Source organism: Panthera leo, chromosome C2, assembly GCF_018350215.1.
Source record: "Panthera leo isolate Ple1 chromosome C2, P.leo_Ple1_pat1.1, whole genome shotgun sequence".
Lineage (NCBI taxonomy): Eukaryota > Metazoa > Chordata > Mammalia > Carnivora > Felidae > Panthera > Panthera leo.
The window spans coordinates 28,137,599-28,161,085 of NC_056687.1; the positions used below are offsets into that span (position 1 = coordinate 28,137,599).

Genomic DNA, 23,487 nt, shown 5'->3' on the forward strand with positions numbered 1-23,487 from the left:
ATAGATACAATTAGCAAAAGTTATAAGGATTCAGGTGTTTATGTGTATGTAGGGATGTGTTAACTATTAAGGATTCTATTTAAGGCCTAATTCATAGAAAATAAGCTGCCACTTTGCTACCTTATCACTCACACTGCTAAAGATGAAAATCCTGGTGCCGTATTTTAGCTAACTTAAAAAGGTTTAAGTGCTGTTTCAACTGGGAAAAGTAAAAACTTGAACTGTATTTGAAATAAAAATGTAAGGTGAACACAGCTTGAAACATTAAAGGATAATCCATTGTCTCCAATTAGGGTTTTTTTGTTTGTTTGTTTGTTTTAATTTGCAAGCTTACAGAAAAGCTGAGAGATTGGTATATGAAATAGCCATAGAACCTTCATCAAAAAGGTTAATATTTTGCCACATTAATGCTAAATATTTGAGTAGATATCACGGAAAAAATAAGAACAATTTTCCAATTTCTCACAAAACTTTCTCCCAAAGATTCTCCTAAATCTTGATATTATCACATTTAGGAAAATTAGAGTAATTATAATTCCTTAATATCATCTAATAGTTAAGCTGAATTCAAATTTTCTGCAATTGTGCAAGACAGATATTTTACAGCTATTTTTTCCAAGCCAGGTCAAAACAAGTTCTGCTCATTGCATTGGCTTGTTATAACTCTTGTCTCTTTTTCTAATTTACTTTTTTGGGTTTTTTTGTTTTTGTTTTTGTTTTTGTTTTTGTTTTTTTTGAGAGAGACAGAGAGAGAGAGAGACCCTGCATGCACATGGGGAAGGGGCAAAGAGAGAGGGAGAGAGAATCCTAAGCAGGCTCCACAAAAAGCATGGAGCCTGAGATGGGGCTTGAACTCCACCGTGAGATTATGACCTGAACTGAAATCAAGAGTCAGATGCTTAACCAACTGAGCCACCCAGGTACCTGTCTAATTTACTTTTGAAATTGCTTCATTGGACTTCTATAAAGCACTTCTTAAATATCCCTTAGAATAAATGAGTGTTTTTTTTAAGTCAAAAGCAAAGAATGCATTTAGAGTTGTTATCCTTTTTAGAGAAATTAAAACAAATAAAAGATGGCCATCTGTCTTATAATTATCTTTTAGACATCCTTTAGAAATTATCTAGTACAATGACTTTTGCTAGCCTCTTACCATGGTCTCATCTTTTCCAGCCTATGTCTAAGATGGAAACTAATGAAACAAAGTTAATACTTTGGAAATTCAGAGCTGAAAGATCAAAAACATTGGTTGGAGATCAAACTATGTGACCACCGCACTTAACACATAAGAACCAAGTTCCAAAGAGGTGACATAAATTGCCCTCAGTCACAATTACAAATTAGCAGAAAATGGAACAAGAACAGAAGTCCAGACCACTTTCCAGCAATACCACAGTAGAAGAAGATCATATTACCTGGCCCCTGTCCTTTGAAAAGATTGCAGAACAAATGACTTTTCAGATCCTATGCTCTGGCACAAAATCAATAAAGCTCTTCTTGATATTCCAATCTGCATCTGTGACAGCACATTTTATCAAATGAGTCTGCAGTTAAGCTCCAAAGACCCAGTCAAACCTGTGGACTGACCCAGTTCACCTGCATACCTGATAAAGCTCCATACAGGACTACGGCCCCCAGTAGAACCTTGCAAAGTCAGCCACTAACAAAAAGGCTTAAGGAGACCCAGTGCAACATCCACCCCCAGTCCGTTTCGTAAACCCAGCTTTTCTTCTTTCATTGGGGAAGTATTTCTTCTCTTTCCGTGTTTCCTGTGGTGGTCCCACACTGCCAATCAGGACTTGTCTCCACCCAAAGGAAAATCATAATCGAACTTAGCTAATCATGGAACTTCATTCCCCTATTCACAATGATTTACAGGGTGCATGCGTGACTCAAGCAGAGCCAACTCAGCATATGGGAATTGGGAGTAAGGCTATTCTCTTCCTTTTGGATCATATCCTGTAAGGGTAGGGGTTTGACAACCTTTCCTGCCACATGGTGAGAAACTTTAGGTCAACACTGGAAGAAAAAGCAATTCATACAAATCTGAGGTAAAGAAAAAGAACCTTAATCACACCCCTTAGGCCTACTTGGAATTTTAAGTTAGCTAAATTAACAAATTCACTTTTTTCCTCTGTGAGATGTTAGATTTCTGTCATTTACCTCCAAAAAGGGTCCTTATGAGTACAAAGTTCTGCTTTACAGAGAATTGTGAAGCCCTGAGGTTTCAAGGCATCTAAAGATAGTGGTTTGTACCCTGATATATCTATTTATAATTTTGAAAGCAGAAGCTACATATGTACAGGGTTGCTCTACCCAGCAGTGACCAATCAGGAAAAAAAAAAAAAAAAATTGTGTTTATCCTTTTTTTTAGAGACAGAAGTGCCAAAGCCTTCATAATTTAAGCCAGGATGAAAAATCACCTTGGAGTCACAGAAATCAGCCTGATTTAGATATGGCACCTTGAAATTACTTGGGGACCTCCGTTAGAAGGATATATCACCTTGGCTAAATCACTGAGGATTGCTCCTCCTGAGAAATGTGGGCATGAGATAAATCTAAAAGGGTCCAGTCAAGATCAGTTACTCCTCCTTGGGTAAGTATGAAGAGAAATAGGGATTGGGGCGACAAGAATGCAAGGCTCAGGAGTTAGTTCACATAAGGATTGATCTGCCCTGCCTCACTCCCTCAGAACTAGTTTGCCTTTAAAAACTCGGATTGCTGATGGGGCACCTGCATGGCTCAGTCTGTTAAGTGTCCGACTTCTGCTCAGGTCATGATCTCATGGTTCATGGTTCACAAGTTCAAGCCCTGTACTGGGCTCTGTGCTGACAGCTCAGAGCCTGGAGCCTGCTTCAGGTTCCGTGTCTCCCTCTCTCTCTGCCCCTCCCCTGCTCTCTCTCTCTCTTTCTCTCTCTCAAAATAAATAAATGTTGAAAAAAAATATTTTAAAAACTGGAATTGTTGGGGCTCTAAACCACCTTTGACCAAACTTAGAAGTGAAGAGGTAGAATGGCTGCAGCCTTCTGGTCTAGCAACCACTGCTCTAAATGTGTAGGGTGGTCTTCAACCATGAGAAGTAGCAGCAGATGCAGCAGCAAAGCACCAATCCCTTCCATTTCTCTCTCTAATTAACAGTACCTGGAGTTGCCCCTCTTTGGACTGGGTAGGGAGTTGGTAGGTAGAAGAAAGCAGAGAGACCTCAAGAGAAAAGTACCAGACCTCCAGTTAAGAAGGCATGTGGGTCCTACAGTAATTAATTGGAAATGAAGGAAGAATGGCTAAGTGACTGCCTTTGTATCTGGATTTGGGGAACAGTTTGCATTTGTTAGAGACATCCCTAGCTGCACCTCTATAAAAAGATATATCTAAGGGGTGCCTGAGTGGCTCAATCAGTTAAGCATCCAACTTGATTTCGGCTCAGGTTTTGAGATGGAGCCCCACGTTGGGCTTTGTGCTGATAGCGTGGAACCTCCTTGGGATTCTCTCTCTTTCTCTCCCTCTCTGTTCCTCTCCCACTTATGCACCTTTTTCTCTCTCTCTCCCCCCTCTCTCAAAGTAAATAAATAAACTTAAAAAATTGTTAAAAATATGTATCTATGATAGATAGATAGACAGATAGATAGATAGATACAACATATAATCAATCCCATTTGCTAAAAAAAAGATTTTGGGTATTCAAAGTTTAAACCACATTCTCTGATATTTGATCTGCCAACTATGAGGTGTTTAAGAGTGTATGGCTTCAATTGAGGCCAACACTGGGCTCTCTTTACTAGGTTCTGGGTAGCCCTTCTGCAATATATTTAGTGCAAATTTTTGTACACACACAGTTACAATCCCAAGGGAGGCAATTATAGTTTATAAACCAGAAGAGGGAAATAACAAATTATTTGTTTTTACCCATAGGCAGTAGATACCTCTAAGTAACTATATATAGGGAAGACAATACTGCTGCTACATTCTCATCTCAATGGATAAATTTTATTTAGAAACCAAGCTGTGAACTTCTCTCGACTATTGTTTTACATATTCCTCTTCTCGTTTACCTATGCCACTGTTCCATAGCCTGTGTCCTTTCTAATTTTTTAGGTACTTTTCACAATCTGTAACAAATTCCTATTGTCTGGTTTTTTTTCCCTTTGTTATTCTATCTACCAGAAACGTTTATCAGGCTGCCCAAGTGAGCTCAATCTTTCTTCAGCCATCACTGTCAGACTCCCTAACAGAGATTTCTCATGTCACCCGCTGGGATCTTGCTTCACCCTCCAGTCTGAATGTTCTGGAAACAACATTATTTTGGGTTTCAACATATGCAATTAATCATGCACATTTATGACCCGTAATCTCCAAGAAGGCTTCAGCATGTACCCAATGAGAGGGTTCATGGACTAGCAGGCAAAATGCCAGTTCAGACTTCAGGATACTTGATACTCCAGTATTTCTAGCTCTAATACATATTGCCTGAATCTGTGTAAAGAGAGACACGGAAGCACTTTGCCTTTGGGGAAAGATAGGAAGCAGAGAGATATTTTTAGAGCACCCCGGCCCAAGCCCCCAATCATCTTCAATCTTTTTCATCCTGTTCCTTGGGATTGTTCCTTTCCCCCTTGACTACTCCAACCTGAAAGTTGGCTCAGCCTAGAAACAGTGCTGGGCACAAAAATCTTAATAGGGTGGATGGTCATGGGTAGAAAGGTGGTTGCAAAACATATTAAGGGGATGGGTTGAGGATAGGACCTGAAATCTGGGAGAGATTTCATTAGTCTAGTAACAGAAACAAAGAGTGAGACAGAAACCAAAATCATTACTTATTATAAATTCAGATTCGATCTTGGTCCAATAGTCATTTCCAAAGTTACTATTTTACAAGATTTTATCTCATAACTTTATTATTTTTCTTTTACAAATTATAAAAGCAATGCCCGTTCCTTATAACAAGATCACATAATACAAAAGTCTAAAAAATGCAGAACTTCCCAAATCTAATGCTCTGGAAGGAAAAATTGATTACAACTGGGTAATTTTTTATTGCCAGCAAATATTTTCTTTATATACATGTATTTTTTCAATAGGTAATGCACACATATAAGGGTTTTTTACTGAAGTGGGGTTGGAACTGTTTTGTTCTTTTGCATGAGTGGGATAACAATAAACATATGCTTCAACATATTCCTTACTCTTATTCTAGTATGAACATCATAATTGTTCATTTTTCAGGTATACAGATTTGAAGTCTAATGGGTAACTCTCTACAGATTATTATTTATAATTGATTCAATATTTAATTAATTTGTCAAACAAACAGCAAATAAAAAGCATGATATGGGGCTTAAATTCTATTAGGGAAATAAAGCCAAGCCAAAAAAATATGTAAACAGGAAAAATATCAGATAGCAATAACTGCTATTCAAATAATGAAAGTACATTGCTATCATAGAGTTACTGAGCATCCCCTTTATATTTTTATGGTATCTCTTCAAAGTCTCATCCACCAGAAAAAAAAAAAAGGATGATTTTTATATCATGGTTTCGGTACAATTAAGTCCTCAGGGTTCAAAAATATCTTCCAAATGCTAATAATCGGTGCATAAACTCTAGTAGGCTTTGAGCAATGGTATCCTGTAAAGCTCGTACAAGGAGAGCCCAAGTCAATAACTATGGGTTTGATTGACCTTGGCAGTATTACATAGGGTCATATTTTTACATGGCTGAACTGTTCTTGTCCTAGAACTACAATGTCCCAGGTATAAATAGCTTTTCTTCAGCACCAGGCATGCGTGTCTTATCTTCCCACCTATTTTCCCCCCACCTCATTCTTTCATTACTTTTATAAAAGAAACACTGTTACAGAGTATGTAAAGAAAACTCATCTCCATTGACGTTTTTCTTTCAGTCTCTCCTCTCTTCAAGCGATCTTATAGTTGAAATATTACACTCATGGACTTCTGGTTTATTCTTAAGAAAGATTTTTATTTGTGAGTTTATCTTATTGTTTTGCGGTTCCAAAATCATACAGAATAACCTCTTTTCATTTTATTCCTAGGATGGACAAGAGCTTGGAAAGGGATGTGATTCTATCAGTAATTCGCCTAGGAAAAATTCCTATCTTTTTTCTGACCTGTCCTGTAAAGAAATTGCAATGTCATCACAAAAGGGAATGAAATTGCTGTCCATTCTTAACTATCAAAATATTTCCAAGAAAATATAATTTTTGAAGAAAAGAGTAAAACTCATTCCCATGAAAGCAATCTTTTTATCTCCATGCTTCAACCCAGCACAGTGTTGGGGGGTAGGGGGGGAGAGTACTGAACTAGAAACTAAGAGTCAGGCAGGATACCAGCAATGTCCCAAATGGCATATTCAAGCAGAGTGATTGAGGAGAGTTTAAAGATGGAGCAGTTTACAAAAGGGTAGACAGGGTACAGTGAAACCAACAAAAGATGGTGAAATACCGAGGGGGCTAGTGTTGCCACCTCTAGGGCTGAAAGGGCAGAAGAAAGTGAGATAACTGTATATGTAGATGCAGAAGAAGGTGCGTGGGTCTGCTGGAAGCTGCAGACATCATCATCACCATTATCATCGTCATTCCGGTTCAGAGAATGAATATCTCAACCTTACTTTCCCCCAAAATGGCGTCTTTCAATGGCATCTCCCCTTGGTGGAGCCCAACAGGAAGCCTGAGGCCAGGAGTGCTGGTGCTCACAATTCATACGGGTCAGCCTCCCATGGTGGCGAGATGTGTGGTGAAGGTTGCGATGGAGCTTCCAGAAAAAGAAAATAACCTAGCACAGCAGATCTTGCCACAGGTGAAATCTTGGGGTCCTGAGACTTTTCTTCCCTCTCTGAGCTAGATGGCGGTTGGGGATCATTCCAAGGACCAAAATCCTGTGGATATGTTTTATGTGAAGAGGGAGATGTTAATGGCTAAGAAGAATAGTTGAAAATTATACCAAAAAGCTTTTTAAAAATTCTCAACATCTTTCTTTCATATCTTCTTTAATATATATTCAAAGGGTGATTTTTCCACATTAAAAAAAAAAGTTTAATGGGTAATTAAAATGTTTTGTGTGAAGTATGAATGTGTTACATGGAGTAATCTAAGTGTGCCATTTTGGAAAAAATTATTTAACTTTTATGTGGCATTTTTTGAAACACCAAGATAAGTCTGAAATGTTTATAGTGTTTATTTGCCATTTTCACATTTTTCTAGATGTAGTATGTTTATCGAAATTAAATAGCATTTGGGTGCCTGGGTGGCTCAGTTGATTGAGCGTCCAACTCTTGATTTCGGTTCAGGTCATGATCTCACAGTTTGTGGGTCCAAGTGCCGCATCAGGCTCTGTGCTGACAGTGTGGAGCCTGTTTGGGATTCTGTCTCTATCTGCCCCTGCTCCCCCTCAAAATAAATAAATAAACAAAAAAATTATAATACAAAATTAACCAGCATTGACAGGTTTTGGTCTCCACTAAATTGTAAGCTCCCTGAGAAGGGTCCACATGCATTTTTGTGTCTCCCAGTGTCTGTGCAATGGGTTTAGCAGTAATTTCTTAGAGTTATTTGTATGCTGGGTAGTTGCTATGTGTTAAACACTATGGTAATGCCTTTTAAATAATAGTGTTCGGTCCTCAAAACAAATATAATAGTTTACAGATGAGAAAACTTAAATTCAGAGAGGTTAAACAAGTTGCCCAAGTCACACAGACAATAAGTGTTACGGCTGAGCGCTAACCTGGGTCTGGGTGACTGATGTATTTTTGCTTTTAACAAGTATATTGAACTGCCACTTGAAAGTAAGTAAGACAAGAAGGTGTGCAAATGGCTTTCTATCCTGTCTAGTAGAGAAGTGCCACAGACATCGTTGTCGGTATTATTGTAAGCAATATTATCATTCTGCTGAGGAATATGAAAAAGTTTATACCCTCAGGTACATTAACATGTGGTGCAGGGTATTAGATACTTACTCAAATGACTACAACGTAAGATAGAATAAAGCAAGGATCACCAGACAAGTACATACGAGGGCGGTGGCCCACCGAACAATAGGGTTTCAACAGTTAAGAGATGAAAGGATAGAGAGAACATCATGAACAAAGGCAATGAGGTTGGAACACACAGGGTGTGTACAGGAATCAACAAGGAATCTAATGACTGGAACATTGGGAAGTATAGGGGAGCACTCAAAGAAAAGACTGGAAAGGTAGGTTGCACGTAGTGCCTGATCTACCCAATTGTACGATCATCAGTACATATTTTTAGAACTTGTTGACAAGCGAGTTCATCAAGTGCCATGATGAAATCTAAAAACATGTTAGCTACTGGATTTCCCTGATCTAGCAATTTTGCAATCTTGCCAAAAAGAAAATGAAGTCAGTATAACAAACCACCCCCAATCCTGCTCTCCTCCAACATTATTTTCTACACTAGAGTCAGTGTGAACCTCTTAAAATTCAAATCCAATTATGTTACATTTTCCTTAACATACTTGGCTGGCTTCTCATTCTCCAAATTTAACATGCTGGCCTCTTCAGCCATATCTCTCAACAGACCCCATCATTAAAAGTTTCCAAACATACCGAACTTCCTAAATGTGCTCTTCCTCCTGGTAGGACCCGCTTCCTTCTTACCTCTGTCCCTGGTTGAGCCATCTTCTAGGCCCCTATTTAGCTGTCCCTTCTGGGATGCCATGCCTGTGGCCTCCTTCATAGACTTCACCTTGCAGAGCTCCCCTATGTCATTTGTTGAATACGTCTCTCTGTGCATTTGCCACAATATTTTGTTCTGTTAGATTTCAGAGGCTTTTTCTTATTTATTTAAAAAAAATTTTTTAATGTTTATTTTATTTTTGACAGAGAGAGCATGAGCGGGGGAGAGGCAGAGAGAGAAGGAGACACAGAGTCCGAGGCAGGCTCCAAGCTCTGACCTGTCAGCACAGAGCCCAATGCGGGGCTTGAACTCACAGACCGCGAGATCATGACCTGAGCTGAAGTTGGATGCTCAACAGACTGAGCCCCCCAGGCACCCCTCTTATTTATTTTTATATTCCCAGTTCCTGAAGCAAAGTGGGAACACATAGGTATTCACTGAATAAATGGATGAATGAAGGAAGCAGCAACATTTTTCTTGTAGATAAACGTAGTTTGAAAGTTATAGAACCAAGAACTTTCATGTTGGTCTGTTCTTAGATGGTAAGACTTTCAGCAAGGATGTGAATAGCTCACATCTTCTCTCCCTCCTTTATTCAGTCTCTGAAATGGTTGTTGAGATAACCTCTGTATCTTTAATCCATCCAGGTGGCCATAATATGCTCCCACCGAATTTGTATGCAAAATTCGTGTTCTGTTCTTTTACATGAAACATCCTCAAAGGTGCTTTCCCCACAGCTTGTGAATTTTTGAAGATTTCTCTTCTGAAAGGTATACTCTTCCTCCTCTTCAAGACTGTGTCCCATCCCATTAGGTTTAAAGATTACATTCTCTGTTCTGTTTTCTCCCAAGAATTACCAGAAATCACTTAAACCACTCTTCTTTGGAATCACAGTTGAAAGATAAGTCGGCATTTCTTTTGAAAATTCCTTTTTTCTTCTTTCTTTCTTTCTTTCTTTCTTTCTTTCTTTCTAACTTGTTTTATTTTTTATCTTTTTTAAATTTACATCCAAATTAGTTACCATATAGTACAGCAATGATTTCAGGAGTAGATTCCTTAGTGCCCCTTACCCATTTACCCCATCCCCCCTCCCACAACCCCAACAGTAACCCTCAGTTTGTTCCCCATATTTATGAGTCTCTTCTGTTTTGTCCCCCTCCCTGTTTTTATATTATTTTTGTTTCCCCTCCCTTATGTTCATCTGTTTTGTCTCTTAAAGTCCTCATATGAGTGAAGTCATATGATTTTTGTCTTTCTCTGACTGACTAATTTCACTTAGCATAATACCCTCCAGTTCCATCCATGTAGTTGTAAATGGCAAGATTTCATTCTTTTTGATTGCCGAGTAATACTCCATTGTATATATATACACCACATCTTCTTTATCCATTCATCCATCGACGGACATTTGGGCTCTCTCCATACTTTGGCTATTGTTGATAGTGCTGCTATAAACAGCATACCTCGTATCCCTTGGATAAATACATAGTAGTGCAATTGCTGAGTCATAGGGTAGTTCTATTTTTAGTTTTTTGAGGAACCTCCATACTGTTTTCCAGAGGGGCTGCACCAGCTTGCATTCCCACCAGCAATACAAAAGAGATCCTCTTTCTCCGCATCCTTGCCAACATCTGTTGTTGCCTGAGTTGTTAATGTTAGCCATTCTGACAGGTGTAAGGTGGTATCTCATCGTGGTTTTGATTTGTATTTCCCTGATGATGAGTGATGTTGAGCATTTTTTCATGTGTCGGTTGGCCATCTGGATGTCTTCTTTGGAGAAGTGTCTATTCATGTCTTTTGCCCATTTCTTCACTGGATTATTTGTTTTTTGGGTGTTGAGTTTGAGAAGTTCTTTGTAGATTTTGGATACTAACCCTTTATCTGATATGTCATTTGCAAATATCTTCTCCCATTCTGTCAGTTGCCTTTTAGTTTTGCTGATGGTTTCCTTCATTGTGCAGAAGCTTTTTGTCGAAAATTCCTTCTAAGCCAATCTCCGTTATCCTCAGAATTTGGTGTTAAACCATTTGGGAGGGGCATGGTAAATTCCTCCTAATCAGTGCTTTTCAAACTGCATGCTGCACACTCTCTCGATTTATATATTACTTATACACTGAGCAAAACATGATTTGAGACAACTAATTTCATAATTTAATTTAATGGTTCTCATTTAAGAATGACAAATCAACTAATTAAGAATTGAGTGTTATATAATCCCTTTTCAAAGACAATTTCCTAAACAGTTAAAACCTTATCTTCATTAGATTTTATTCTTTACTATTGTTTCTCCCTGGCATTCAACAAGTTTGCTTTTTTTTTTTTTTTTTTAATTCATCTTAATGTAGGTCTGCAAAAGGGAAGGAAGCAAACTGCTGGTCCCTGTTCTTCTTATGGACCAGGAAAAGGGAGGAGTTGGGAAGACTCCCAGATCCAAAGGCTTAAGTTTTACTTATGCAAGTATTTGTGTAAATTAAATAGACTGGTCAAATTGTGTAAATATATCCTGTTATCCAGACCTTATTTTGAATTATTTTAATCATCAAACCTGCTACTATCTAATATCTGCTGACATCTGTGATTAAGGTTCTGGAAGAATTACGAAAACAGATTGGGACACAGAGATTATAAGGTCAGGTCACTTGATGGGGTGAGGGTGGGTGGGTTTGGGAGGAATGTCTTATGACCTGCACAGTCAGGAGTCTCTCTGCTGCATCTGTCACCTTCTAGCATGGGGTCATCTGAAGGTGAGGCAGGAAGGAGGGAGAAAGTCACACTCAAATAGTTGAGTTTGGAACGTGGGGATCTGGTAGCTATAACAGCCTGTGACTTGTTCAGTAGCATTCAGAGTGACTCATCAGGCACACTTTTCTTAGGTCATTTGTTTATTCTTGAAGCCAATTTTACTTGTTCTGAAGAAAGAAAACACTAACATCTCAAGGACCTATTGCTAGGGCTCATGAGTAGGTAATCAACTCAGACATTCTGAGCCCACATTTGGCCTTCTGTAATTGTAGATTAATATCAGCAGAATACCCGAATATTATTCTGTAAGTCCATAGTGACCATGAGATCAATCTTATGTGTGTATTCATATGTACATGTGTATGTATCCATTTAATGCCCAATCCCCTAGGTATGAAGTATAGCCTTCTTATTTGGAAGCAATGTGGCTCCATCCCCCAGGTATGGACCTTTTTGTGGCCGTCTCGCTTTATCTGACAGCTTCCAAAGAATATACAGTCTTTCTTCACACAGCATTGTGCCTGACGGTAGATGCTAAATAATTATCTCATTTAAACAAAAATTATTTTTCCTACAGATAAATCTCAATTAACCAAGATAATTCTTTCCAACGATACTTACATCAAAGCCTTCATTATACAACTAAAAATCATACAAGCATAATTATTATAAATGAAAATATTTACTGAGTGCTTCTCTGTGCTAGGCATTCTACATATGGTCTTTTAAATTCTTACAACCACCTTTCAAGGTTGATGTTATGATTTTCAATTTATAGATAAAGAACCAGGGATTCAGTGAGATCAAACAACTTGTCTAAAATCATTTAAGTAATTGTCAAAATTCTGGTTGGTCTTCAACTGCATCAAATTTCAGACCTCCTGTTCTTTTCTAGACCATTCCTGTGTAGCAACTTCATTGGATCTTGACAGAGCAATAGTCTCCTCTCTTCTCCTTATACTAGGAGGGGAGTTGATCCCCAAGAAATTTGGCAAAAATGGAGGATGCTTCTACTCCTCTGGGTAGATCCTCCCATCAAGTGGCATAGATGTCGTATGGCTATTGCTGAGCCATTCTTCCCTCATTTTTACTTGCCAAATTGACCCAATTATAGGACCAGTAAGTTGGCTCTAATTCAGCAAGCCCAGACCCAGCCAAGACTCAACTTGAGTTTGAGTCCTGTTTCCTCTTCCCCATTCATCCGCCCATCCACTCATCTATCCATGTTCAATCAACAAAAATTGTATTCCAGGCACTACACGATGTGCTAGGGATTCATTTGAAGAAACAAAGCTTGCCTTCAGAGAGCTAAGGGTCTAGTAATGGAGAATATAAATTTGTGCAATAAAAGAAGTATGTCTAAGGGCTAGTAAAGCTACAAGAAGGGCAAGATCAACTTTTTGTGGATCAAGAAAGTTTTTCCAGAAGAAATGTTTGAGCTGGCTCAGCTCCCATGAAAGCACTGAAAAATCAGGAATTTTCCCTGACCCAGGCCAACTTTCTCCAAAGCATTCCCCCCATCCTCAGAGGATTTTTGAACTGAGGCACCACTTGCTTTCTTGTCAGTGCATCATGGGACAGAGTGTTCATGAGAGGCACTTTTCATCTCTGCAATACCGTGGAGAATCTTCGCTTATGTGGAGGTGCACATTTGCTTGGGATTTATCATCACTCTGGGACACAGTGTTAACTCCTCAAAGTGATCTATAATCTTTTGTATGACATCTTGCATGTGTGCTTCAAGACCACAGCCCTCACGTTCCTGAAGATTTTAGAGGACTCTCCCACAAACTTGTGATGACATGCCTAAGCTCAAATTAAAATCAGTCTGTAGAATGATGGCCTGCCAGGACACAGTGGAGGCAGGCAAGCATCCTGGTGCTTTTTAAAGCACCAGAGCAAGGAAGAATGTGAATCTAAGTGGAGTAGTTGAAAATAGCTGTATGCTTGGCCATTAGCAGCTGTGGCTGCAAATCAAGGGCCAATCTCATCTAGGCAGTGTAGACAGGCCTCTCCGACATGCATCATTCTTATCTGAGCTCCACATATACATGCTTGATTGGTGATAGAATGATTAGCACTGTTTTCAAACACAAAACCAAGTTATGCATGTGTGTTAGTGAATATTATGAAATGCCTGGGATAAAATCATATACCAAGTCTATTCATTCTTTTGAGTGCTCTCTTATTTTATTTGTGGAGTACAGACTACATGCCATATAAGAACCGTTGAAGTTTTCAGATTGGTGTTTCAAGCACTATACTGTCACTTTGATTTAACATGATTCATTTGCACTAGGCAATCACATTTTCCCTAATAGATCTCTATTGAATAAAGTTCAAAAAATAAGCCCAACTTAAAAAAAGAAATGCACAATATTTAAATTCCAGTGTATTTAAATTAACAAATCCCATGGAAATGTACAATTTTATGAACATACTGAATCTTGAAGCAATTTTAAAATTTGGTGTTTCCATACTGTGGAATACTACTCTGTAAAATGTGTTTGCCAATTGTTATTGAAACCATTTGCATTAGTTACCTTTCAAAAAAGAGGTAGAATATGAAAGGCTGTTATTAAGTTTTCAGGTGATTTCATTGGGAATCATTATCAGAGCTTCCAAAAAGTGGTCTGAAGTAGGGATTCCCAGTTCTGGTCCTGAATGAAGGAGACACTGGACACTGTTGGGTTAGGAGATAGTGGGGCTGGACCCTGTGATGACTAGCTTCTTGAGCATAAAGGTCAAGCCTTTTAGTTCATCACTTCACACCCAGCTCCCCAGAGGGAATTGGCATAAAGAAGAGGCTTGGTATACATTTGTTGAACGGGTGTGTGAATTAATATACTGTTGAGAAGCCAACTAATGGCCAAAGAAATAGAATCAGTCATGTCTGGGGTAAATATGGTGAAAATGCATAGGGGTTGGGGTCAGGTTTCTTTATCTCTAAAACAAGAACAGTGGCTTCCTCACAGGGGTGCTGTGAGATCAAATACAATAGACACATAAAATGTTGAGAATAATGCTTGATGCTTAGAGGCCCTTTAAATACCTGTAGCCTCTATCTCTACCCAGCCCTATATGTACTTTCCCTTGTCCAACCCTTAGCCTACATTTTGTATATATGTATGCATGTGTGTGTGTGTGTGTGTGTGTGTGTGTGTGTGTATGTGTGTAACAGTATATATATATATTTCTGTTATGGAAAACACATTGAGTGGGAAATCAGAATTGGATATCTGTCCCAGCCTAATCTCCTAATCTCTGGGCTTTGGTTTTCTCATCTGTAAAATGAGGGGATTTTACATTCTCTTTCTCCAGACCCCTTTTACCTCTAGGTTTTAGCTTTTAAGCCTCCTCATTCTCTTTGAATTCTCATAAACAATTTGCAATTATCTAAATTAATAAATACTATGCACAGGCTTGACAGACCTACTAACATTTATACTGTTATCTTTCCACCTGATTTTAGGTATCAGGTAAATATCAGGTAAATCTTATTAGAATAATTACACTTTGGGTATTTTTTTTTTCTCAAAAATCTTAGCCAACTGAGAGTTAGCCTAAGTAAGGCAGATAATCTATGAGTTAATCAATATTTTGATGTTTTAGAGAGTAATTCAGAATCTTTGAAGCTTTCATTTTCATTTTCAGGCTGTTATTAAATTTTGTGCTAGGACACTGTGAACACAGGGGGAGGTGGGAGGGAGAGTAGATAATTGTTGGTGAATAGAGAGTTTTTATCAATAGCATCCTGAACAGCAGAAAGTTCCCTGCAGCAAGAGGAGAGTTATAATGGCATGGCAAAACAAAAAAAAATTCAGAAGATTTATTATATTTTTCTTTGTCTTAAAGTCTACATATAAGCAGTCATGACCATCTTGAATTTCTTCAACAATGACAGTCTTTTTGAAAGAGTTGTTCTAGGTGTAGGAAATATTTGAAATTTTTCAATCTCTTCATAATTCTGAGCCACTGGAATTTGTGTTCAGGAAGTGTCAGTCTTCACTCATTAGAAATGCGACAAGAAAAATAATGCTTCTATTATTAATTCATGGACTGTAAAAGAATAATTAAATTCTCTTTATGTATTCCTTCTATCCTGTAGTATTGTTTTATTACTATGATTAAGTGCGTGACTTTATAAAAAGTCTTGCTGTCCAGGATGATTTTAGAAAACTAAATGACTAAAAAAAATCTAACACAAAAGTGAGAGTAGGAAGAAATCATCTTTGTCTCCTTTGGGGTGCCTACAAAAAGAGATTCTACCGGAGACAAATGCCTTCAAATTTTTTAACATAGACTATTTTCTTTCTTACTAGGAATTGAGTTGTTGGATCAAAAAGCATAGCTGATACAAGATGGGGTGACAAATTATCTGAAGTTTACTGAGCACAATCCATGTGGTTTTGGTTGGAAAACTCTTTTTCCAATATAGAAGGTAGGGTTACTTGATCGAAAGCTTTTTTTCTCCATTAAGACACTGATTTCAAAGCTCATATATTCTGCTTAATTCCTTCATCAGATACTACTTGGTGTCTAATAGATGCAGTTATTAGAGATGGCCCTCTAATTAGGACTTTTGAAAACAACACATTTTGGCAAATCTCGTCTAAAAATAAGTCAGCAAAAGGCAATGGAATCATTGAGCCAGTTTCATTTCTTGAATTTTCTTTTGCATGTTAAAAACTTCAAAGTTAAAACAGCTTTTAATTGCTTCCTGGAATGAATCCTGGACCTATAATCAAGCACACGGAGATCCATGTTTCATATTGCTTTGGGAGACCCGTAAACGACAGGTCCACCTATATTTATTTTTAAATTATTGCGACCTGAAATCATCAGTCTGAATCAATGAATTTGCTGGGGAGTGGGGAGAGAAAACATTGCATTTATGCAAGATTGTTTGTTTTTTTTTCTGGGTAGTGTTCTTTGAAATGATTATGGAGTTAAGGGACTCAAGTCTTTTTGTGGCTTCCTGGGGTGTTTCATATAGATATTTTTTTCTCTTCGACATACCCTTTAAATAAACTTCCACAAAAAGTGCTTTCTAAAGCTGCTTTGTAAATGTTTAATTTTCACCTTTTGCATAGTAATGTGTTGTGTTCCTTTCCAGAATTTGAATATTCTAAAACTTTGATGTACTGTTACTTAAAAAACAAAAATGAAAGGATTTCAAATACTGAAGAAAGATTTTGGTGTTTCTGCTTCAATTCAAATACTAAGGACTTTCTTTATCTTTTGTTGCAAGCTTTCCAGCACTTATCCGTTATTTTATTCATTCATTTATCCATCCATTCATTCATTTATGGAGCAGTTACTCAGGTCTTGGAGAATCCAGACTAACATATATGCCCATGTAATTTCTGTTCTCCTGTTTTAATGAAGTGAAAAATATTATTGTAGTTTCACATTCCTATCTCAGAAATCTGCAGTTTGAAAAGAAGACTTTAGTCCTCATACTAAAAAATGTTCTTTCTCTTTATTGAAATGAACTTTGAGGTCACAAGTGCCAAGTGAGTTCCATAGCAGCATTCAGCCTCAAAATTATCTCTAAATAGAGACACTGCAACTTTTAAAATATTATTATTAGGAATCCAAATATGGCATAGAGAATCCTGGTTTTTGATAATCTTTGGGGAACATACTTCTTTTTAACGTTGGAATTTCCTGGGGCCCCTCGGTGGCTCAGTCGGTTAAGCGGCCGACTTCAGCTTAAATCATGATTTTGTGGTTCGGAGTTCAAGCCCCGTGTCGGGCTCTGTGATGACAGCTTGGAGCCTGAGCCTGCTTTTGATTCTGTGTCTCCCTCTCTCTACCCCTCCCCCCTCATGCTCTGTCTCTCTCTCAAAAATAAATAAGCATTAAAAAAAAATTGAAGTTGGAGTTTCCTTAACTTCATTCCCCCATTAAAAAGGAGAAGAAAGAAAGAAAGAAAGAAAGAAAGAAAGAAAGAAAGAAAGAAAGAAAGAACTGAGGGAAGAGAAGAGAAAAAAAGAAAACAAAAACACTCAGAAGTTCAAAACGGTGAAGTTTGACCAATGTCAAATAACAGGTAGATGACAGAGCAAGAAAACAACTGTATTCTCCTGAGCACTGTAATCTTTCATCAGTGCATTAGACCAAGATTTAGAGCTTGGAGCCTGGAGACCAGAAAAGAGATTTTCTTCAATTTATTTTTTTTTGATAGAAAAGGAAGCCAGGAATGACCATCAGGAAAGTTTCGTGTGTCAAATTCCCCCTTGTCCAGCCCTCATACCTAGTCCAGGGCTCCTGTCCATCCCTGCGGTTCTTCCTTCAAGGATGATTCATTTTGCCTTGACTGGTAGAAAATAATGATTTCTTTGTTCTAGCCGAGTTGTTATGCAGATACAAAAAGGACTACTAGCATAAGATAGGAAGTCTCAAAAAAAGAGAAGACACATTTGCTAAGTAACTCACGATAAGTGTTTGTAAAGCCCAAGCCAAGGTAATCTAGTGTGACCGGGTAATCTCTGATAAGCCTCCCAAAAATATAAAAATTGAATTAATTTTGTTAACTAATTGGCTTGCTGAAAATAATGAAATTTCGATAAAATTGAGGCTGTCCTGAAAAGAACAGAATGTACAGTCACCATAAGCAGAAGGGACACTAAGATGGAATCCTAAAACCTGCTACTCAAAGCATAGTCCTTGGACAAGGAGCAGGACCTGGGAGCTTATTAAAAATGCAGACTCTCGGGCTACAACTCAAGTTTAACAAAATCAGTGTGTGCACTTTTGATGATCCCCAGGCAATTTGTATGTACATTAAAGTTTGAGAGGCACTGATTCAGAACACCAGGAGAAAGGCTGTTTAAGAGAGTCTAAAGGCTAGCCATCATAGGATGGATGGTCCCAGCCCTTCTATTTTTCTAGTTTCTTTTGCCCATAATTTTTTAGTCTTCAATATAGGAGCCCCTTGGGTAGCTGTCCCTGTGACTCATAACATTCGTGAACCATTGAAGGTACTATGTTCTTCAGAGTGGGGCCTCCTGCTCCGTTACTCAGTTGTAAATGGTTATTTTATTGCAATTCTCTTGACAACCAAGCGAAGCAGAAAACCGCACATGCCTTTTTACTTTTCTCAACATTTCTTAACATCAAAAAAGGCCACTGAAGTGAGTTCTTGATTAAAAAGTGCTAACAGAGTAAAAAAATGGCATTGAGAGGTTCATAAAAAAAGAAAAAAAAACCTATTAGTCATGATTTTAACAATGAGGGTTACCCTAATCCCTCTTTAACTTTTTCAGGGATTGCTAATAATTAATAAAATTCACAGATTTTTTGTTTTGCCTTCTGTCCCTTCTACTATTTACCGATCTGATCCAATTACTAAAAGGTAATGGAATTAATAATGATTAGGAGGATAAGCGAAGGGTATCAAGGGTCCCCGGACTGGTTAATTGAGAGGAGTTGTTAAATTATCACTGCCACTAATATTTATTGAGTTCACTCTGTACGTAGACGCTGTGCTGAGGGCTGAATATTTATTATCTGGCTAGGTCTTCATCTTCCTGGGACCAGTCAGGACTCACTATAGACTGATGTGGTTCCAATAGATGGGCTGCTGGATAATGCCAGGTTTTCCTCATCTTAATAACGTCTGGTCTAACGATTTCTTTCTTTAGCATCTCTGTATCCTTCTATATCTTGAAACACATGTGCATTTGATTCCCCTTATTTCCCACAAAAAAGGATGCAGATTAAGAGATAATCAAACACTACAATTAAAAATTTGACATAAAGACTTCCTGTGCTACAAAAACACATTATTAATTAGCTGCCTCACTGCTTTGTGCAACAGAGACTCAATAACATATGTATTCTGGAATAAGTATTAGTTTTTGAAAAGTGTAAATATATCTGTAGCTAATGTTGAATATTTTGATCACATGTAAACACGTGAAGTATAGTTCCTCTTCTGGAAACCAAAGGCACTGTTTTGTTCATTAAAAACAACTTGAAATTTGGATTTGTCACATTAAAAAAAAAAAAAGCTAAAAATGTTTGGAGAACCTGGGTGGCTCAGTCAGTTAAGCAGCCAACTCTTGATTTTGACTCAGGTCATGATCTCACAGGTTGTGGGTTCAAGCCCTGTGTAGAGCTCCACACTGTCAGCGTGGAGCCTGCTTGGGATTCCTTCTGTCTGCCGCCTTCTTCTCTCAGTCTAAATAAATGAATAAACATTAAAAAAAAAAATTCCCTGTGTCCCTCTCCTTCACATTCTCTCTTTCTAAAAAATAATTTAAAAAAAAAGCTAAAAATGTTTGAAATTTGAAAGATTTCAGACACAAATTGAGAACATTTGAGAAGTTTTAATTATAACTAATGGCATTACGGTGTTAGCTGTAAACCAGATTTATTGTTATGAAGCAATCTTTTTGTTTATTAATAATATTTTCATTTTATTACTTATAACCTAGATTTGAAAAAAAAATAAAATAAAATCAGGGACACCTGGGTAGCTCAGTCGGTTGAGCGTCTGACTCTTGGTTTCTGCTCAGGTCATGATCTCACAGTTTGTGAGTTCCAGGCCCACATCGGGCTCCATGCTGACAGTGGGGATCCTGCTTGGGATTCTCTCTCTCCCTCCCTCTCTCTGCCCCTCCCCCAACCTCTGTCTTCTGTTTCTCTCTCAAAATAAATAAACTCAAAAAAACTAAATAAAATAAAATAAAATCACGTAAAGCATGCTATAACTAGAATATATTTTTAAAAGAATTTTTTAGGGGCACAGGGGTGGCTCAGTTGGTTAAGCGTCTGACTTCAGCTCAGGTCATAATCTCACAGCTTGTGGGTTCCAGCCCCACGTCTAGCTCTGTGCTGACAGCTCAGAGCCTGGAGCCTGTCTTTGTATTCTGTGTCTCCCTCTCTTTCTGCCCCTCTCTTGCTTGTGCTCTGTCTCCCTCTGTCTCTCAAAAATAAAAACAAATGTTAAAAAAAAATTTTAATATTAAAAATAAAAGAATTTTTAAAAATTTATATAGTACCTAATCTTGGTATCCTGAAAATAAATTCTGGTTTTATATTACGTAACACATAGTCCAGCAACGGTGAATTTTATGTCTGCTTTATCATAAAGTGCCAGAGACACTAACTCCTTTGTACTTGACTATCAGTGAGCCTGAACTAGGTGCCTGGGACTGTCCCAGGCTTAGGACTGAAGACCTGCCTCCTGGAAGATTCCACCGTCTGAAAAACTGGACAATTGGGCATACTATCTGAAGCATGTCAACTCTGTGTATGTAAGGTAACTTATAGAGGCCTCCTGTTCTTTGTCATTGTCTGCCTCCTGAACAGTCATATTCCAGAGTTCACGCTTTGACTATGCTGACCACAGTGAGTTATGATCGCTAGCCTTTAAAGGATTCCAGTTGCTTGGACTTGTTTTCTCCTATTCCTTGTGTGCTACAGCCACTTGCTTCAATATCACCATAGCTGATCCCTGCTACCACCGTCCCCAGGTTTTTTCTTCATTCTCTCCAGGGAGGTGGACAAATAACTCAGCTAAATGCCTCAGCTGTGAGCGCTCGAGATGGAATTTTTCTGCCAGAGAGGTAATGAGTGAAGGTTAGAGCTGATTCTCTTCTCTCACCCGGGAGAATACTCTCCCCATTTATAATGTTACTTAGTGCTATAGACTGAATGTTTATGCACCCCCTGCCCCACTCCAAATTCATTTGTTGAAATCCTAATCCCTTATGTGATTCTATTGGGAGGTGGGGCCTGTGGGAGAAGATTAAATCATAAGAACGGTGCCCTCAAGAATGAGATTATAAAAGAGACGCCAGAGAACTCCCAGGAAGTAGGCCCTCACCACACACAGAATCTGCTGGTACCTTGATCTTGGACTTTCCAGCTTCTAGAACTGTGAGAAAGAAATAAAGGAAGCAAGGAAAGAAGAGACAAAGAAAGAAATTTCTGTTATGTATAAGCCACCCAAACTATGACATTTTTGTTATGGTAGCCAGAGCTAAGACACTAAGTAATACAATATATTTTTATGAAGAGAAAAGACTGTTTGGCCCTCACTTTTCAAAGAATGCATGCATTCTTTATATCTTACAGGTATTTATTCTTTAAAAAGAACATAGAGTTGCAAGACCTGGTTCATCATCGCCTCTTCAAGACACTTAGGGTATTGAGTCCTCGTATAGGTGAGGATAACAGCACCCACCGTTTTGGGGGGGCCTCTTATGTTCTGGTCACACCACTAGGTTTGTTACTCACATTAATACACTTTGTCATCACCTCAAGTCAGTGAGTAGGTATTATTACATTCGTTCCGTAGATAAGAGAAATGAGATTCAAAAGTTTGAAGTAGTTTGCCCAACTTCCCAGGAAAGCGGAAGAGCCAGAAGGCGACAACAGGTCTGCATGAAACTCTTGAGTGCATTTCTTCGTCTGTAATGGGAAAAGCTGGGGGTGGGCGATTTATATAACATGTGCCGTTTGACCAAATTATCCTGTTAAAGAGTCTTGAAAAGCCGATTAAAACTGCTGATTGATCTGTTGAAAAGCATTATACCTGGGGAGAACAATCAGCCAAATAAACAAGATGTTCTGATGAACAATTGCCCTCACATGTAATGATTACTCTTATTTTGATAAGTAGGTGATGCTAACTCTGTAAGAAACCTCATAGTGGTTTATTTTAAATTAACCTCCTCCTGTTTCCTATTTGGAAAAACTATATCCTTATTTGTCATTCGAGAGCTGTTTGCAGGCCTCTCTTTCTAATGTTTCTTATCAGGAATTGTTTTGTGATGGCTGATTGCCCCAAATCAAGGATGACAGGATAACTTTGCCTCAGTTAAAACTACTTGAGTGATTGGCAGAAGTCAGAAGGATATGCCAAAAAAACAAACACCAGATGTGTAAATAGTGGCATCATATAAAAGTTGTTTGTCATATATACACACATACATACGTATGTCATACAAACATATGTATGTATTTATATACATATATACATATGTGTATATGACATACGTACATACAAATGTATGTATATGTATGTATCTGTATACATATATATGTATATATACATGTATGTGTGTGTGCATATTTTTTTTTGGTAAGTAGGCTTCATGCCCAATGCAGAGCCTAATGTGGGGCTTGAACCCTCAACCCTAGGATCAAGACCTGAGTCAGACGCTTAACCGACTGAGCCACCCAGGCAGCCCCAGTTTGTCGTATTTGAACATGATAAAAATATACTCATTTAAAATGCTCTAATTTCATTAGTGGGAAGGCACATGACAGTTATTTTTATTCCAAATCATTGTTAAAACAGGTTTTGAACATGGAACTTCTTTTGTTAACCTACATTCACTTAAATCTTAGGTAATATTTTTAATAATTGACTAATTTTACCTGTTAGTTACATTGTAAACCACTATACAAACATAGCACATATTCTCAAGTTGTCATAAATTGCCAAATGTTTGAACTGGGAAATAATCTAGTTCAACATTCTTATAGCAGAGGAAAGTGAGTACAGAGAAATTACATAGCTATTAAGTGTCAGCGTTTGGACATTGACCAAGGCATTTGACTCCAGGGCAAATGCCCATTCTAGTAAACCATATAGTGTCTCTGAAATGGCAAAATTATCATTTTACTTAGGTAATACTTGTTATCTATTAGGATAATATTTCATGACATGACACAGAAAATTGTCATTCTAATAAATAAGGAAAATCCTTTACCGTCGGAACCGTGTTATATACAGTTTGATTCTATATAGTGCTTAACCCATTTCAGGGGTGCTTCGCATGTTGTTGATTTTTGAATTTTATTCAAACCCTTCCTATGAACATGATCACATCTAAGATCAAAAGGGAATATTAGCTGGTGGACAGTTCTTTCTTTTCTGTCCATCCATATAAAACATAGTTCTACATACACTGGAAAACTAATCTATTTTTTGTTACATCTTATATCAAACTAGGATTTTGTGATCCTTTACTGAAGAAAAAAATATTTTATCCTCCATTCCTGAGGCACAGGGTTGAAAGCATTTATAAATTGAGTTAGTTATTTTGGTTGCTTGAACATCAAACACATACATGAAC

General features: G+C 37.9%; 1 long non-coding RNA gene across 1 annotated transcript in view; it reads right to left on the reverse strand.

The window, feature by feature from the left end:
• Positions 1-21,804, reverse strand: part of LOC122230061 — a 44,287-nt gene extending 22,483 nt beyond the window's left edge. The window contains exon 1 of the long non-coding RNA XR_006207264.1: positions 21,641-21,804. This is a non-coding gene — a long non-coding RNA (uncharacterized LOC122230061). The remainder of the gene's footprint in view (positions 1-21,640) is intronic.
• Between the last annotated feature and the right edge of the window lie 1,683 nt (positions 21,805-23,487).